We start from the raw sequence: 16309 nt of genomic DNA on the forward strand, positions 1-16309 counted from the left end.
CTTCATTGAAAACGACTTTTGCAAAAGAAGAACAAGACGGGCAAAAAATACCTATCAGACTTATATGACTGATTAGAGTGTAATGTGAAGTGCTAGTTTTCTAACCCATGTGAGCCATATGAGCGTTAGTCCTACTAATGCAAATTGGGCCCACACAAGGACAGAGAAAAACTCTGACCAGGGTGGGAATTGATCCCACGACCTTCTGGTTAGATCACCACTGCCCTACCGACTGAGCCACAAGGTCAGACGGGAGCAGGCCGTGGGGTTCTAGCCCGAAGTTTTGAGTGGGGCTCTAGCGCAGCACTTAATCGCTTATAGCTGGAGGTGTCTGAATCGGGCCCAACACACTTACGGGCTGTGGCCTGTGAATCGGGCCCAGCCCACGGTGTTGTGAAGAAACGAAGAGGCGGCACGCATGTGTACTGGCATTTGCCGGCAAAAATAAGTGGTTACTCACATTCTAGTCTTCTCGAATAAGGACAATAAGCCTAAGTCACCGTCTAACACAAGTTGGTGGGACAAAAAAGAAACAAACCAAAAAAAAAAAAAAAAACAGAAAACTGCACATGTCAAATGTCAGCAGTCTATTAACCCAAAATATATATCAGCGTAAGCTTGTGCTTTCCATCCTTGCAATAGACCAATTTCGATATATTAAAATTCAGTCCTAAACAAAAGGCATCATCTCGAGGCTCTGGGGAAAAAATAAAAGGATTTGTATGAGTTTATTCCCAAGAGCCTCGAGATGACGTCTTTTGTTTGGGACTGAATTTTAATATATCGAAAGTGGGCTATTGAAAAGTGAAAGTAGTTTCTTTAAGCTCCTTCCCACTTGACTTCACCCTCGTCTTTAAAGCGAGGTCAGTCGCAAGAACTTTAGACAAGTGTTTGAATAAGATGACCTCCCGCTGTGGAACACCACGAAACAAACGGCTCCTTTAGGAGCCAACACATATTAAAAAGAGCTTGACAAGCAAGTGAGAGGAGAGTGAGGATAATGGCGGATGGTCATGCTCTAGCGACTTCCGTTCTCCTGGCGATATTCTGTGCCTCTCTGTGCAATTTTCCTCCGCACAATGGCTTCCTCGATCATTATTACCATTGTGCACAATCAGGAAAGATTATTTTTCGGCCGCGAGTACTTTTCAGAACGTATGTCGATATTGGAGTGTTCGCTGTCGTTCCACGTGGTTGCGTTCGAAAACTTGGGAGGCTCCAGCGTTCAAAGTTTCTCTTGAGGCGTATTAAATACTACTCAAATGCTTTCTGTGCATTTAATCCAGCTGTTTACAAGATTCTATGCAGTGGCGACGTAGAAACTAATCCTGGTTACGTGCCTGAATGCACGATACGACCTCAAAGACAGGGTCACACTTCGAAGTTGAAAGTATTCTACACAAATGCCAGGAGCATTGTCAACAAAGTTGCTAAACTACAACTGGAACTGGCTAATAGTCAAGCAGATATCGTTGTTCTAATTGAAATACATTTAGGCTGTTCGATTTCAAGTGAGGAGGTCATCGGCAGCGATTACACAGTTTATCGGAAAGACCGCGCTGGCAATGGAGCTAGACATGGCGGTGGTGTTTTGATAGCGACGAAAAAAGGCATGATCACCTCAATACGAGAACATCAAGATCTGCCTTCCGAGTTACTCTTTGTTGATATAATTACTAACGGCGAGAAGAAATTAATGATTGGGACATTTTACAGGCCACCTAATAGTGACTTGAAGCCCTTGGAAGACCTTCGGTCATGTCTTTCTTCTATTACAACCACAGATCTTCTCATCACTGGCGACTTTAACCTAAATGAGTTTGATTGGACTACGAACCATCCTACAAAATCATTTGAGCATCACCACCTTCTGTCCGATATAATTCAAGACAATTTCTTGTATCAAATGGTTGACGAGCCTACTCGCGAAAATAACATATTAGACCTAGTACTGACGACAAACATCGATCTGATAAATAACTTGGAAGTCGGTGAACCTTTCTCTGACCATAATTCAATAACATTCACCGTAAACACTCGCCCCTACCAACAACGGATCTCAACGAAAGAAAATTATGCGTTTAGCAAGGCAGACTGGAACCATCTAAGATCTCTATTCAGTTATTCACCTTGGTATTTTACGTTAGAACAACAGGACCTTAATGCTAATTGGGAAGCATGGAAAGATCTTTATTTCGCAGCGGTTAACGAAAGTATACCCAAGTACCGTCACAAAAGAAAAAACATCGCTCCATGGATTACGAAGGACTTAATTAAATTGTCCAGGAAAAAGAAACACCTCTACAAAAAGGCCAAAGAATCTAACAGCGAGGATCATTGGGTCGCCTATCGTATTTTGAACAACACGTTGAAAAAGAAATGTAACACAGACAAATGGAGCCATTTTAAGCACTCGCTGATAAATTACAAGTAGAGAATAATTCCAAGCCTTTTTGGAATTATATGAAATCATTAAGAAAAGGTACTAACGACCTAGTGTTCCTTAAAGAAGGAAGTGCAGAAATCACAGGTGATCAAGAGATTGCACAACGCATGAACGCATATTTTGCATCGGTATTCACACATGAACAAAAGACTCTTCCGGCATTCGATTATGTTCTCGATGAAAGGTTATGCAACGTATCATGTACACCTAGCGAAGTGGAAAAACATCTGAAAAACCTAAACATACACAAGTCCCCAGGTCCTGATAAATTATCGCCTCGTATCCTAAAGGAATGCGCACTGGAACTATCTACATCACTTTCTAATCTATTTAAAAAGTCGTTCCAATCTGGCTCGCTGTCCATTGACTGGAAAATTGCACATGTTATTCCAGTCCATAAAAAGGGACCAAAACACCAAAAGGAAAACTATCGCCAAATCTTGCTAACATCCATCATTAGCAAAACAGCTGAGAAGATTGTAACATCAAGAGTTGTCTCATTCTGGACTGAACATAAACTACTAAACCCAAGCCAATTTGGCTACTTGGAAGGCAGATCGACAGTGTCGCAACTCTTAAGCTGTTATAACGACTGGTGCTTAACAAGAAATTCGTCAAAAGTATCTGATGTAATATTTCTGGACTTTTCAAAAGCGTTCGACTGTGTCCCCCATGAGCGCCTGCTTTTTAAACTCAACAGGTATGGTATAGATGGGCAACTACACCTGTGGTTTAGGAACTTTTTAACCAATCGAAAACAAAGAGTTCTGATACGTGGATCGTATTCGGATTGGTCGCCTGTTATATCTGATGTCCCTCAGGGCTCAATACTGGGGCCGGTTATGTTCCTTATTTACGTTAACGACATACCTGACATTATCACGTCTACTGCCAAATTATTTGCTGATGACACCAAAATCTATCGACAGATAAATAACGTGGAAGATTCTATTGCTTTGGAGATAGATCTGACCACCCTCGACCTATGGGCGGATCTTTGGCAGGTGAAATTTAATTCTACCAAATGTGAAGTCATGAGAATTTCACATAACAACGACAAAAGATCCACACGGTACAATATCTCGGGTACCGTGTTACGAAATGTATCTAATTATAAAGATCTTGGAGTTATTATGGCGAGTGACCTGAAATGGTCAAAACGTGTTGAACAAATAGTCCATAAAGAAAACAGGGTAATTGGCTTACTTAAGCGCACAGTAGGCGGCAAAAATAAAGATATTTTCTCAATTTTGTACAAACCCTTGGTTCGTCCAATCTTGGAATACGCTTGCCCGGTGTGGTCACCACACTTAGTCAAAGACATTCATGAAATCGAGAAGGTACAAAGAAGGGCCTCGCGAATCGCCTTAGACCAAAGAAGACAAGAGATGGCGTACGAGGAGAGGTGTAAAATTCTTAAATGGAACTCTTTAGTAAAAAGGAGGGATTTTCTTTCCCTGGTGGAATGCTATAAGATCGTATTCAATCTGAATGGATTAAAATTCAGTGACTATTTTGAATTGTGCAGGAACACTAAGTCCAGATCAAACCATCCATATAAGTTACAAACCAAACTTGCAAAATTGAATTGTTATAAAAATTATTTCTTTGTCAGAATTATCAAACCTTGGAACGATCTTCCTATTAATGTATTCAATTTTCGCGATAGCCCTAACATTAGTAAGTTTAAATTAAGACTGAAGAATCATATGAATATTTATTGAACGGCCATTTTATATTTATCTATGATAATTATCTGTTTCTTATCTGATTTTTTCATATTTCTATTAACTAGTTTTTTATAGTGACTTCAAATGACCTCTTTTCTTTAGGAGACCCTTGATATAGGGCTAACCTCTGGGTTTCCTTTTTCTCAATAACTATGTATTTGTATGTTATTTTGAAATAAAGAAATAAAGTATTGTAAGTAAAACTTTATGACCAACACCTCATCCTTTGTGGCTTTGTGTTTTACTCGGCTTATATGCAAATACTTGTGTACTTGTCTTTCTTTTAATGTCAATATCTTTTTCAGTTTGGGTCAAGCTCTCGGCAATAAGCCGAGTACTCCCTTTTGCCCTTGGATTTTAAGACAATTCGGACTAAACTTGTGTAAAAATCCCTCGGCTTATAGCCGACAAAATACAACGGTATTTAGTTTTATTCCACGTGTCGATGGATGTCGTTATAACGATTGGGTAAAATAATCATAATCGACAGAAAAAAAACGCTTTATGCACCTTATTCCAAAATGGCCACCAGTTTAGTATTCTTTTGTTTCCATGCAAATTGGCCCTTATGGCCTCGTTCGAGGTTAAATATTCTTTTGAATTTTACGTTTGAAAGCGAGGCCATAAGAGAGAATTTGCATGGAAACAAAAAAAATACTAAAATGGTGGCCATTTTGGAATAAGGTGTATTGATACTCAACTGAAAACCGCTTTAAAACTATGGGATATGGGAAACTCGTTTAGGTGGAGTGGGACTTGAATGGATCTACCACAGGCAGGTGGGACAGTTCCTAACAAATACATAACAAACAACTTTAGGGTCGAACCGGTGGTCGTCTGTTGTGTTAAGTAGTAATCTGCCTAAGTACTTGTTGGAGACTGCTAAATTATTAATGAACGTCGATGGTGACATTTTTATATAGTAAATGTAGAATCTTCACCTCGCCAGTACAACGCAACTTTTCGTATTTGTCATTTATTGTCTCCATTGAATATTAGTCTCAACCGTTTTGACCTGTCCACTCAAACAAGTTACATAGACCACGCACGAAGAACTAGCGCTTAGTCTCCCTGTCTTTCCTGTAAGGCCAATTACCTAATTCTTAAAATCAAAAGTCCCACTTTGGCCGAAAGTCTGTCAAAACTTGCCAAATTGAAGCGAGAAGTGATGCGTTTAAAATGGCCTCACCTCAAGACTTTTTAGGAGAAAAAAGTTTGCTCAAACACAAGTTGTTGAATTGAAAATACGAGCCGAGTACAGATGCAACAACTTCAAATGCAAAGTTGATCGTGTCAGATTGCAATTGCAACGTTGAACACTATGTAATGACATGAAGTTGGATGAAAATGTTTTTTAGGCAGGACTAAGCTTGTACTACATTTAATGACCTTGAAAAAGGGGTGGCGTTTTCGCGGTAATTCAAAAGTGCAAAATTCGGTGGAACGCTGCAAAGAAACATAAAAAAAAAAAACTCGAACAATGAGACGGAATCAGGTTAAATTGCAGTGAAACTTTATTCTGTATGCCAATTTATTTACTCCAAATTGAACTCAGTTGTCAAGTATTTCTTACAACCTGATAGTTATTAGGTATTAGCGGATGCCAACTGGAATGGCAGTCACCAAACATTAAGCACTTAATGATTGGTCCCAAGCGAAATTTCTTCGAGACCCACAGTGTTCCCCAAGGCGAATTTAAGTATAGGCAACTGTCAAAACGAATTTGGTGAAAAATCATTTTTGTGGCCTTCTTAGCAGACTTCGAACTTTTCTGTTCCGATGAAACTGTTAAATTTCTTGTCCAGTTCCTCTTTGAAAGCGTTTAGCTTCCATGGTTGTAGAAAGAAAAAAACTCTTGGAGGGGCCTGTTGTTTTTCTGGGGACTTCGAGAGTTTTGTCTTATGGCATGTTCCATGTTATCCTCCTATCGCCAAACGTATTTTGAGTTGGGAGTTACATCAAATTAAATAGAGGATGTTGTACGACCGCTTGGCGATACGAATTTTATCGTCTAGTGCCGCAGAAAGTCGCTTGTAGTTGCACTGTCTTCAAACTGAAGCCATGTTTTCCTGATTTAAAAAAAAAACGAGATGCTTCCGTGAAGCATACACTGGGTTGCCTGTAGTACGTGCTACAGAAAATCAGAAGGCACTGAATTGTGTGGTATTGAAATACAGCATTCCAGTCTCTGAAGAATAACAAATAAAAGAGAAGCGAGAAACATTGGCTTCTGGGCTGACATGTTGATAATTTTCAAGTTCCCTCACAACTTCTTTTCACCACAAGTGTGCCCTCTGAGCATCTGACAGCTTTGTAATACTAAACTTCCCTGAAGTTAAGCCCTGTTCAGCGGGGTTAGTGTTAGGATGGGAGACAAAAACAATAAACCCCTCATAAAAAACAGAAGCATCTGACCGAAAATACTATTTAACGCTAACAAACGCGAACTCAGCAAGGTACAGATTTTGTTAGCTTGCTTTATGCAAAACAAATATTGATGAAAAAGCAAATAACTATTGATACACAGTTTTTAGAAAGAGCAGAAGGAAGTTTCCGGGACGGTCGATCGAGAATAAAATATTTACGACATGAAAAAAAATTAATTTTGAACCGTGAATATAGAATATAAAAAGTTACGATCAGCGACAACCATTTTGGGAGATTTTAGCTACGTTCAAGTAAATTGCAAAATCGAAAGTGACATGGCCGGAATTCAGCGGGCGCCGTAATTAAGTTACCGCGGCATGTTTACTCGCCAAACAGTGAAGCACCTGTGTCAAATGATGGCAAGATACCGGGTTTTTGTAAGTTTCTTTTTCTGTCAAGAGTTATAAAGTTTGACAATGAAATGAGCGAAGTCAAAACAAAGATCACAATTTTCCAACTCTTGTTTATGCAAAATCAAAATTTACTCTCCAAGACGCGTACGACGTTATTTATCACCAGGTAATTCCATCATTTTGGAAATAGCAGCTACTTTATTATTCATCTGCGTCACAAGTTTTCACTGATTTTGGGGCTCATTTTGTTGAAACTCAAGCAAGCTTCCAACAGGCCTGTGATCCCTTCCTGCTTACAGAGCAATACTAAAAAACGTCTCCCATATCACATTTCAACCTTAAGCTCGAAAATTCAATACACAACATGATATTATAATTCACAAAGGCAGAAAATACCACAGAATCCTTTTCCAGCGAAACATTTATTGAAACAAACAACATATTTGCTCTTAGAGGCGAAAACCTCTTCCTATTTCATTACGTGCGTGAAGACAAGAAACTCAATCGTGTCAAATTACCATGTACTTCAGGTAAATACAGCTCACTTTAATTTCGTCTCGACGGGCGATAGATTGTTGTCGAAGTCCAGTACTGGTCGCTTTTGAGATTCCTGCCTAGTTTATCCAACTGACTTTCCATTATTGAGCTCCATAAGGGTATATTTTGTTTAAGGATCCACTAAAACGCCATTCGCGTTACATGACTTTCTACGCCATTGCAGGCTACAATCGGTTAATGATTCTACTGTGTCCACCAGAGAAATCTACGCAGTTCCACTACCCTCTCGATCCTAAGAAAATACGCTCAGAAGGCTCTATGCACAAAGACACCACTTACCAGGGGAGTGACAGGCAAGACTTTTACCGACACGGAAAAAAAAAAAAAAACAAAAACAAAAACAAAATAAAAAAAATAAAACAAATAAAACAAACAAACTAAACGCAGACCTCGACTGGGTTTGCCATAGGCAACCCAGTAACTAGACCCTCGTAAATACTTTTGTTCTTGGGCCATCGTAGTTTGATCAAAAATAAGACACAAACAGCAGTGATAAACATATTGAACTTTTTCATTTTGATAATGACTTGACGTTTCGTATGTGCTCTACATACATTTTCAAAAGTAACCGTTGAAATTTAAAACAGCTATTTATATATAACAAATCGGATGAGGGGACTGGAACCTAGATTAAGCAAATACTTAACAGTAAAATATATAATAATAATAATTATAATAATAATAAAAACAGAAAAGATTAATAAAGCATCAGCTTTTCACTTCCGATGTTGACATTGAAAGCTGGCTCAAGTTCTTGAATAAAGAAGGTCTCTTTTATTTTACAATGATAGTCAGTTTTGCCCTTCGCTAAAATATCAAAATGATCCCACTTGATGTTATGTCCAGTGGCCTTGACGTGGTCAGCAATGGCTGAAGTATTGTCATTTTTAGCTAGGGCCTTAAAATGTTCGGTTTTTCTATCGTGAAGCCGCCGTTTAGTTTTACCGATGTAAAAACCATTACAATCCCAACAATTTGCTCTGTGATTTCAGAGCACTCGATGTATAAAATCTTTCTTTCCTTACAAGGACCGTATTAATCGTTCGCAACAATCCAGAGTTATTTACAGAGCAAATTGTTGGGATTGTAATGGTTTTTACATCGGTAAAACTAAACGGCGGCTTCACGATAGAAAAACCGAACATTTTAAGGCCCTAGCTAAAAATGACAATACTTCAGCCATTGCTGACCACGTCAAGGCCACTGGACATAACATCAAGTGGGATCATTTTCATTTTTTGGCGAAGGGTAAAACTGACTATCATTGTAAAATAAAAGAGACCTTCTTTATTCAAGAACTTGAGCCAGCTTTCAACGTCAACATCGGAAGTGAAAAGCTGATGCTTTATTAATCTTTTCTGTTTTTATTATTATTATAATTATTATTATTATATATTTTACTGTTAAGTATTTGCTTAATCTAGGTTCCAGTCCCCTCATCCGATTTGTTATATATAAATAGCTGTTTTAAATTTCAGCGGTTACTTTTGAAAATGTATGTAGAGCACATACGAAACGTCAAGTCATTATCAAAATGAAAAAGTTCAATATGTTTATCAACTAGACCTTCCGTGAGGGTACACTGGGTTGCCTGTGGTACGTACACCGTTCCAGACAATTTTTTCAAGTTGGGGGGGTCATTAAGACCATTTAAGGGGTCACCCAGAAGTCATACCAGCAGAGGCCCTTTGGCTCACAGGTTCTCACACGTTCGTACGACGAAAAAAATCTGTCCTTGCGTGATATGTAGCTCTAACAGTGCAGCATCTTTGCACTACTATTATTGGCTGGCATGTTCGTAACCATGACAACATCAATATCCTCACGTATAAAATATAAAAATAGTATCTTTCAATTTTAGGAACAACAAAAAACCCAGTATTACATGGATATCTTTACAATAATGGCATTTACGATTCAACTGTTTTAGTTATTGTACAAAAACGCACCAAACGAGTACAAATATTTCACCATGTTGTACAGTTAGTTATTTGTACACTTGGTTCTTGTACAGTGGAGAACCGGTTTGACTAGTTTAGTTGCTGACGTTACCCCGCACGCACCAAGCTGTCGCAAATTCTCGGTTGTTTACAATTCATTTGCTAAAAATTTAGTACAAAAAAAAGTTGGATAAATAGCTTATATTAGATGTTTTGGTGTATATTATCGACGAGTATCTCTACTAGTTGTTTGTATTTTGACTCGCGCCATCAGCACAACTCGTAAAAATACTCTACTACTCACCAAAACATCTAATACTATTTATTTATTATATGGACGTATTATACCGGGAACTAAAACAGTTTTAGAATCAATACAACCACTACATCCGGAAACCGAGTGGCGTAAGTTTTCGCACGTACCACGAGTGGTTATATTGAGCAACGATGTTATATGGCAAGCCAATTGTAGCAATATTCAATAAATGGATATTTTAATTCAAAGGGTCTATTTTAGTTCAAATCAACGCATAAATTTATGTTCAATATACTTTTTTTTTGTTCAACTTCCGATTTTGCATTTCTTTCAACGCGATTTACTTTCGTTCAACGATTTATTGCATAGCGGTTGACCACTATTGCCTAGTCCCTCTTGATCTCGTGAGGTCACGGGAGGCTGGAACATGAACTGTTGTCGGTTAGTATTCAATGTATGGTGGGTCATACATGGACTACTAACCTCTCAGAGACCCCTGTGCAATAAATCGTTGAACGAAAGTAAATCACGTTGAACGAAATAAAAAGTGTTAAACGCAAAGTGTGCTCTAAAAATTTAAAAAGAAAAGGTCGAACCGAAGGAATCGCATTGAAGGATACCAAAACCTATTCAATGCAAAATCGGAAGTTGAACCAAAAAGAATTATATTGAACATAAATTTATGCGTTGAATTGAACCAAAATAGACTCTTTTGAATTGAAATATCCATTTATTGAATATTGCTACAATTGGCTTCCCATCATGTTACGGTTCCCGCATTTTCAAATTTTGCTGAATGAACGCGACAAAGATGAAAATCAATGCATTTTCAGAACAAGAACTCGAACACCAAAAAGAAAACGCCGTATGAACTAATGATTTCAAGGAATTTCTCGAAAGTTGCGACGAGACAAGAGAAATGGAGAGTATTGCTCACGTGGAAATACAAACAATCATAAAAAAAAATATGTGCTTGCTCTAGGAAAGAAATACTGCCAGATTGGAAAGGCTCTATCATGTATATTTATTGTCCATATAATAAAAAGTAAATTACACGGTTGCTCAAAGATGTGAATTTTATGTTCTCGTGGCAAGAACAATTTCTCACTCGTTCGCGCTCGCCAACGTACAATATCCCCAGGCTCTATTTATGAGCAAAACAATGTCTCTGCACGAATGTTTTCAAGTTTTGTACATTTTGGCAAAATTGCAACGCGAAAAGACGAAATGACGAGGTACCTTTAAAATGTAACGCGAGCAAATTTTTGTTATATCCCCGATGTAACACCGTTCCTCCGAATGCAGCTCCTTGATAGTTCGGCTGTAGCGTTTAATGTATCTGGAAGAATAACGGAAGTTTAAACAAGCAATCTAAGCATTTTGAATTGCGCTCTCGTTGACGGCAGCGTGGTAGATCTTAGTTTCACTTTGCAACCCGTTATTAGAAGCGTTCATCGACGAGGGAAATTTTAATGTTTGAATACAGGTCCGAAAAAGAGGTTTGACTGATAAAGAGAAAATCCGGCTCAAGCACACCCACGGTACTATGTATTTTCTTTGTCGTCCACTTAAATACAAAGCCATTTGATTGGAGTAACATGTCCGGCTGTCGCCTTTGTCAGCTTGCGCGAAACTATCCAATGCTTACAACGTACGAGTGTTTACGGTTACTCGCTTTGCCAATCCATGTTACAACAGCGTGCTCCAAAAACTTCTCTTTAAATTTTGGCATAGGCAGTTTTTCTTTTACTCCGTCTTTTGAAAAATTGTCTTTAACTTCGACCGTTTTCAGTTTGAAGACACCTTATGTCTCCCTTTATTTCTAACTCTGTTGCAACAGATGCGTCATCCGCCAGTGGCCCACAATGTGAAATCATTTGCAAGTTGAGTGGCAGTGCAAAGGACGAGGACACAGTCGACCCAGACTCCAAAGTCCCTTTCAACTGTTCCACTGGAAATAGAGGAGCAACAACTCAAAACACGACATGGAAGCAACTGTACCGCACAGTAACTGCACCCGCGGATGGCCAACCGTGCATGGTATTGAAAACAGGAAATTCAGAAAGACAAATATATTTAGCTAGTAAGTGATATTTTTTTTGTTGCCGCCATTAACTGGGCTCGCCAATCAATTAAGATAACTAAGCCTGTCTGTCTCTCTTATCTTTTAGGAGCATACACCTTATTCCAAAATGGCCGCCATTTTAGTATTCATTTGTTTGCTTGCAAATTGACCCTTTTGGCCTCGCTTTTAAAGGTAAAATTCAAAAGAATACTTAACCTTGAACGAGGCCAAAAGGGCCAATTTGCAATCCAACAAAAGAATACTAAAATGGCGGCCATTTTGGAATAAGGTGTATTGACAGTTGCACAGCCAGGTTCCCATAAAACAATCTATGAAAACAAAGAGAACAATTTGTCATGTGAGTTCGAAGGAAGGCCTCGACCATTTATAACTTGGTACATAGATGGCAAATCAATCATGAGTGAGTTCGAGGAATTGAGTCACACAGAGCTCGAGAGTCACAAGATGACGGTATTTTTAAAGTTACTAGTACTCTGTATATACCGGGCCGTGAAAAATTCCATGGACTCAGTTTCATCTGCTCAGGAACAAACAGGTTAAGCAGCGGATGGTCAAGTAGCGCCAGTGAAACCATCTCTGTCAGGTTCCAGCGTAAGTGCTTTTTCAATTAATATATTTTGATCATACTTACGTTTAACATGTATATTAATAATTATACTTGTTGCATAATTACATGTTTTCCAGTAATACACATGTTTAAATTTTACATATTTTAATTCTGTAATCATATTACAAGGTAAAACGTGAATTTCTCTAAATTTTGATTGCAATTTCTTTTGTTATTTGTTTATCTGGATAAACTGTCGAAATACTGTTTAACAATATATATTTTTTTCAGGGAATAATATTTTTTTTTCAGGGAATTAACTCATGGGAAAATCATGTATCACTCATTAAGTTTCGGGAGTGGAAGCGGAATAATTGAGCCCCGCATGGCCCGCAGGGTTTGGGCCCAGAGCTAAAAACCTGATGAGGAAACCGCCGCAGCCCCCTCGTAAAAAGGTAAATATGTAAATTAACATGTAAATTGGTAGATCTTGTATAGGGGAAAGCATTGTATAGGGGTAACTTGAGTCACGAGGCAGAAAGCTAAGGTTCAGCATGGCCATTGAAAGTGAGTAATTTTCGAATATTTACAGCGATTCCTTTTACTTTGAAAATCAAAGATTGCATTATCTGATAGAAAATCACATTGCTTGGGTCACAAATCAATTTTTCAGGCACAAGTCATAGACAGGGGCAACGATTTGTCAGACACAAATTAAAATCAGAAACAGGGGTAACAGATTCGGCCACAAACTGCTAGACGCAAGTTACCTCAGAGAGCAAAAGCATAGTCTCAATATTAACATTTTCAAATAATTTTCGATCATTCTTACAACAGCTATTCACAGATAATATCGACAATTACAAGATAGAACGAGATTTTGGAGGAGGTCTCATAATTTGTGCAAGATGGGATATTTTTACCAAACACGTCAAGAATATCAAAACAACAGGTTTGGAATCTATCACCATTGAAGTAAGAACTCGAAAGACCTCACCAAGATTTATTCTTGCCGGTCTATACAGACCACCAAAGTTGACTAAAGACACATAGAGTCCGACATCTCAACTGGAACAATTCATGGTGTCGATTAGTAAGCTTTCTGATGACTACACGCTACTTTGGTGATCTAAACTGCAACCTAATGGAACCTGATAAGGAGCCCAAATTTGGGGAGACACGTGTTAAATTTCTGTGACATATACAACATGAAATGTTTGAAGACAAGCCAAACAGGGTTGCAAAGGAGAGTGAGACACTAATTGACGTAATTTTAACATCTAAAAGGAACACGTTCCAGTGCGCGGCGCGGGTGCATGTAATCTAGACATAGCGTTCATCATTTAAACGAAAATATTATACCACCAAAGAGCCAAACGACTGGGAAAATTACCGACAACAAAGAAATCATGTTGTCAGCCTGAGGAAGAAAAAAATCAAGGAATATTTAGCACATCAATGCAGCACATCACATGGAAATCCTTCAGATTTCTGGAACGTTTTTAAACCGTTCATGTTCTCCAGAAAAAGTTGCATGGCCGAGTCAATTCAACTCTCTGAGGACACAAACATCATGCCGATCATTCAAGACAGATATCAGAAAGCAAATGTACTAAATACACACTTTGTCAGCATTGGCATACCATCAATGGAGCACTACAAGGATCATACCAGTATCTCAAGGATGAAACTCGGAGCATTTCACATCTGCCGAAGAATTTAACTTTGAGCTAGTAAGCAAAGAACAAGTAGAAGAATTATCAAAATGCATTAATATTCGAAAAACTACTGGATGTGATCAAGTTCTTGCCAGTGCCTTGAAAGAAGGTTACTGTAGTCTCAGCTTTCCAGTTAGTTCTTTGATCAACAAAGTAATAACGTGATGGTAAATACCTAGTACGGGGAAACATGGCGAAGTGTTACCATCCTTCAAATGTGAAGGTCCAATGGATAAAGCAAGCTATCGACCTGTCACAATTTTTGAGAAAGTGCTTGAGAAAACTGTGTACCCATGGCCAGTTAACAGCACATTTTGAAGTTATTTTCTCAGGGTCTCTGACTGCATATCGGAAGCAACATAATTGTTCCTCTACTTAAGATTAAATGAGGATTCAAAAAGTGAAAAGGACCATAACAATATCATTGGAACGGTCTTAATAGATCTCAGCGAAGCCTTTGATCGTCTTTCTCATCATATTTTACTTGAAAAGCTCTTGACTTATGGCCTTAGCTCGAAAAGCTTAAAACTGTTAGCAAGTTATTTAAAGGACAGAACGCAATGTGTGAAACTTAGGGAAACTTACTTGTGTGAAACTTACCTCAGGGATTCGTGTGGGTCCCTAACCTATTTAATATCTTTGTGAACGACCTGTTCTACAATGTAAAGAAAGCAAAATTATTAGCCTATGCCGTTGACAAGCAACTTTATTCTAGTCACAGAGATGCGTGAACTCTACAACATACTCTATAAATTCTGAACTAGCTATCGTGTCAAGCTGGATCAGTGACAACGGTCTCATTCTCAACGCCAAGAAATACGAGTCCCTATTATTTAGACGACCCGAAGCTCAATGTCACCAAAAGAATGAGGAAGATATTAGTTTCTCGGTAAATGGGACAGTTATAAAGCCAAACATCAGTTGCACTGCTTGGTGTTCACACAGATGAAAATCTGAACTGAAAATATAATTTTAGAATTGTGTAAGAAACCAAGCAAACAAATAGCGATCATAAGCAGGTTTAAGAGACTTTTGTTCTACAAAGGCTATATTCTACCTCATTTACCTATTGCTCTACTGCATGGATGTGACAAAACAGTAGCTGGCAAACTCGACAAGCTAAACGAGCGTGCTATGCGATGTATTTTTAATGACAACATTAGTACCTAATTACTTGTAAAGGCAAATATTCGAAGCCTGCAAAATAGAAGGATTCAGGACATGTGCATATTCATATACAAAGCTATCTACGCAACTACACCAACACCTATTAGTATCACCCAACTTGTGGACTAATGCAAATGCTGTATTTTAATTGGCTATGCTACTAGAGGACTATTAGTAATAGTCCTCGAGTAGCGAAAAGCATGACGCTTTCTTTCGTTTTATTCCCAAAAAAATACATTTTCACTTGCATTTGCTAACTTTATTATTGCCTTTTCTGTCCGACTAGTTGGGTGATACTAAAACAATTAGACCCTTCGCCCTCAAGGGCCACGGGTCTTATTGTTAATTAGGGGTCTCTTGTCATTAAGAAGTAATAACTGAAATCTGCGTGGTACAATGAAACTGATTCTACCAAGAGCAAACACGTCTAAGTATGGACTGCCTACGTTTAGATAGTACGGTCTGAAGATATGGAACTCCTTGCACGATGAACTAAAAACTGCTCCCATCATTAAACATTTTGTATCACAAATTAAAAAAATGAAATTTCATACTTGTAATTGTTATTTATACTGCACATAGATTTTTGTTCAATCTTTTCGCTTTCATACCATTTATACTTTATTATTTAGGTGTATGGTTATCATGTAACTAATTTTACTTCCTTTCAGTTTACAAGTGTGTAAATACAGTAACTCTGTTTATTTTTAGCAAATGTTTGTTAACACGAATACTCTAACTTTTCAAGTAGTTAATGTCTTTAAATGTCTTTAAAATTATTTGTTAACTCGACACATTAGCAGTACATGCTAGGAGCCTAACAAGCTCCAATTGATTCGAGTATAAATAAAGTTATGTGTATGCATATGTTTGTATCAGCGATCCGAATATAATAAGGAAGGGTTACGTTTTTGCATACGTTAGCCGTGTAGCACTTATATTTCAACAGATTAACCCTGGTCAGAATTTTTCTCTGTCCTTGTGTGGGCATATTTCCATTGCTCATATTGTTCATATGGGTAGAAAACTGGCACTTTACATCACCCTCTAATAGTTAGGTCTGTCGAATGTATTAATAAGC

General features: G+C 38.1%; 1 long non-coding RNA gene across 1 annotated transcript; it reads left to right on the top strand.

The window, feature by feature from the left end:
- The first annotated feature begins 10577 nt into the window (after positions 1-10577).
- LOC138052675 (uncharacterized) lies at positions 10578-15948 on the top strand. Its single transcript, XR_011133131.1, has 3 exons — positions 10578-11793; positions 12635-12798; positions 13181-15948. It is a non-coding gene; the product is annotated as an uncharacterized lncRNA (long non-coding RNA).
- Positions 15949-16309: the final 361 nt, after the last annotated feature.

This window comes from Montipora capricornis, chromosome 1 (genome assembly GCF_036669925.1).
Source record: "Montipora capricornis isolate CH-2021 chromosome 1, ASM3666992v2, whole genome shotgun sequence".
Taxonomy (NCBI): Eukaryota; Metazoa; Cnidaria; class Anthozoa; order Scleractinia; family Acroporidae; genus Montipora; species Montipora capricornis.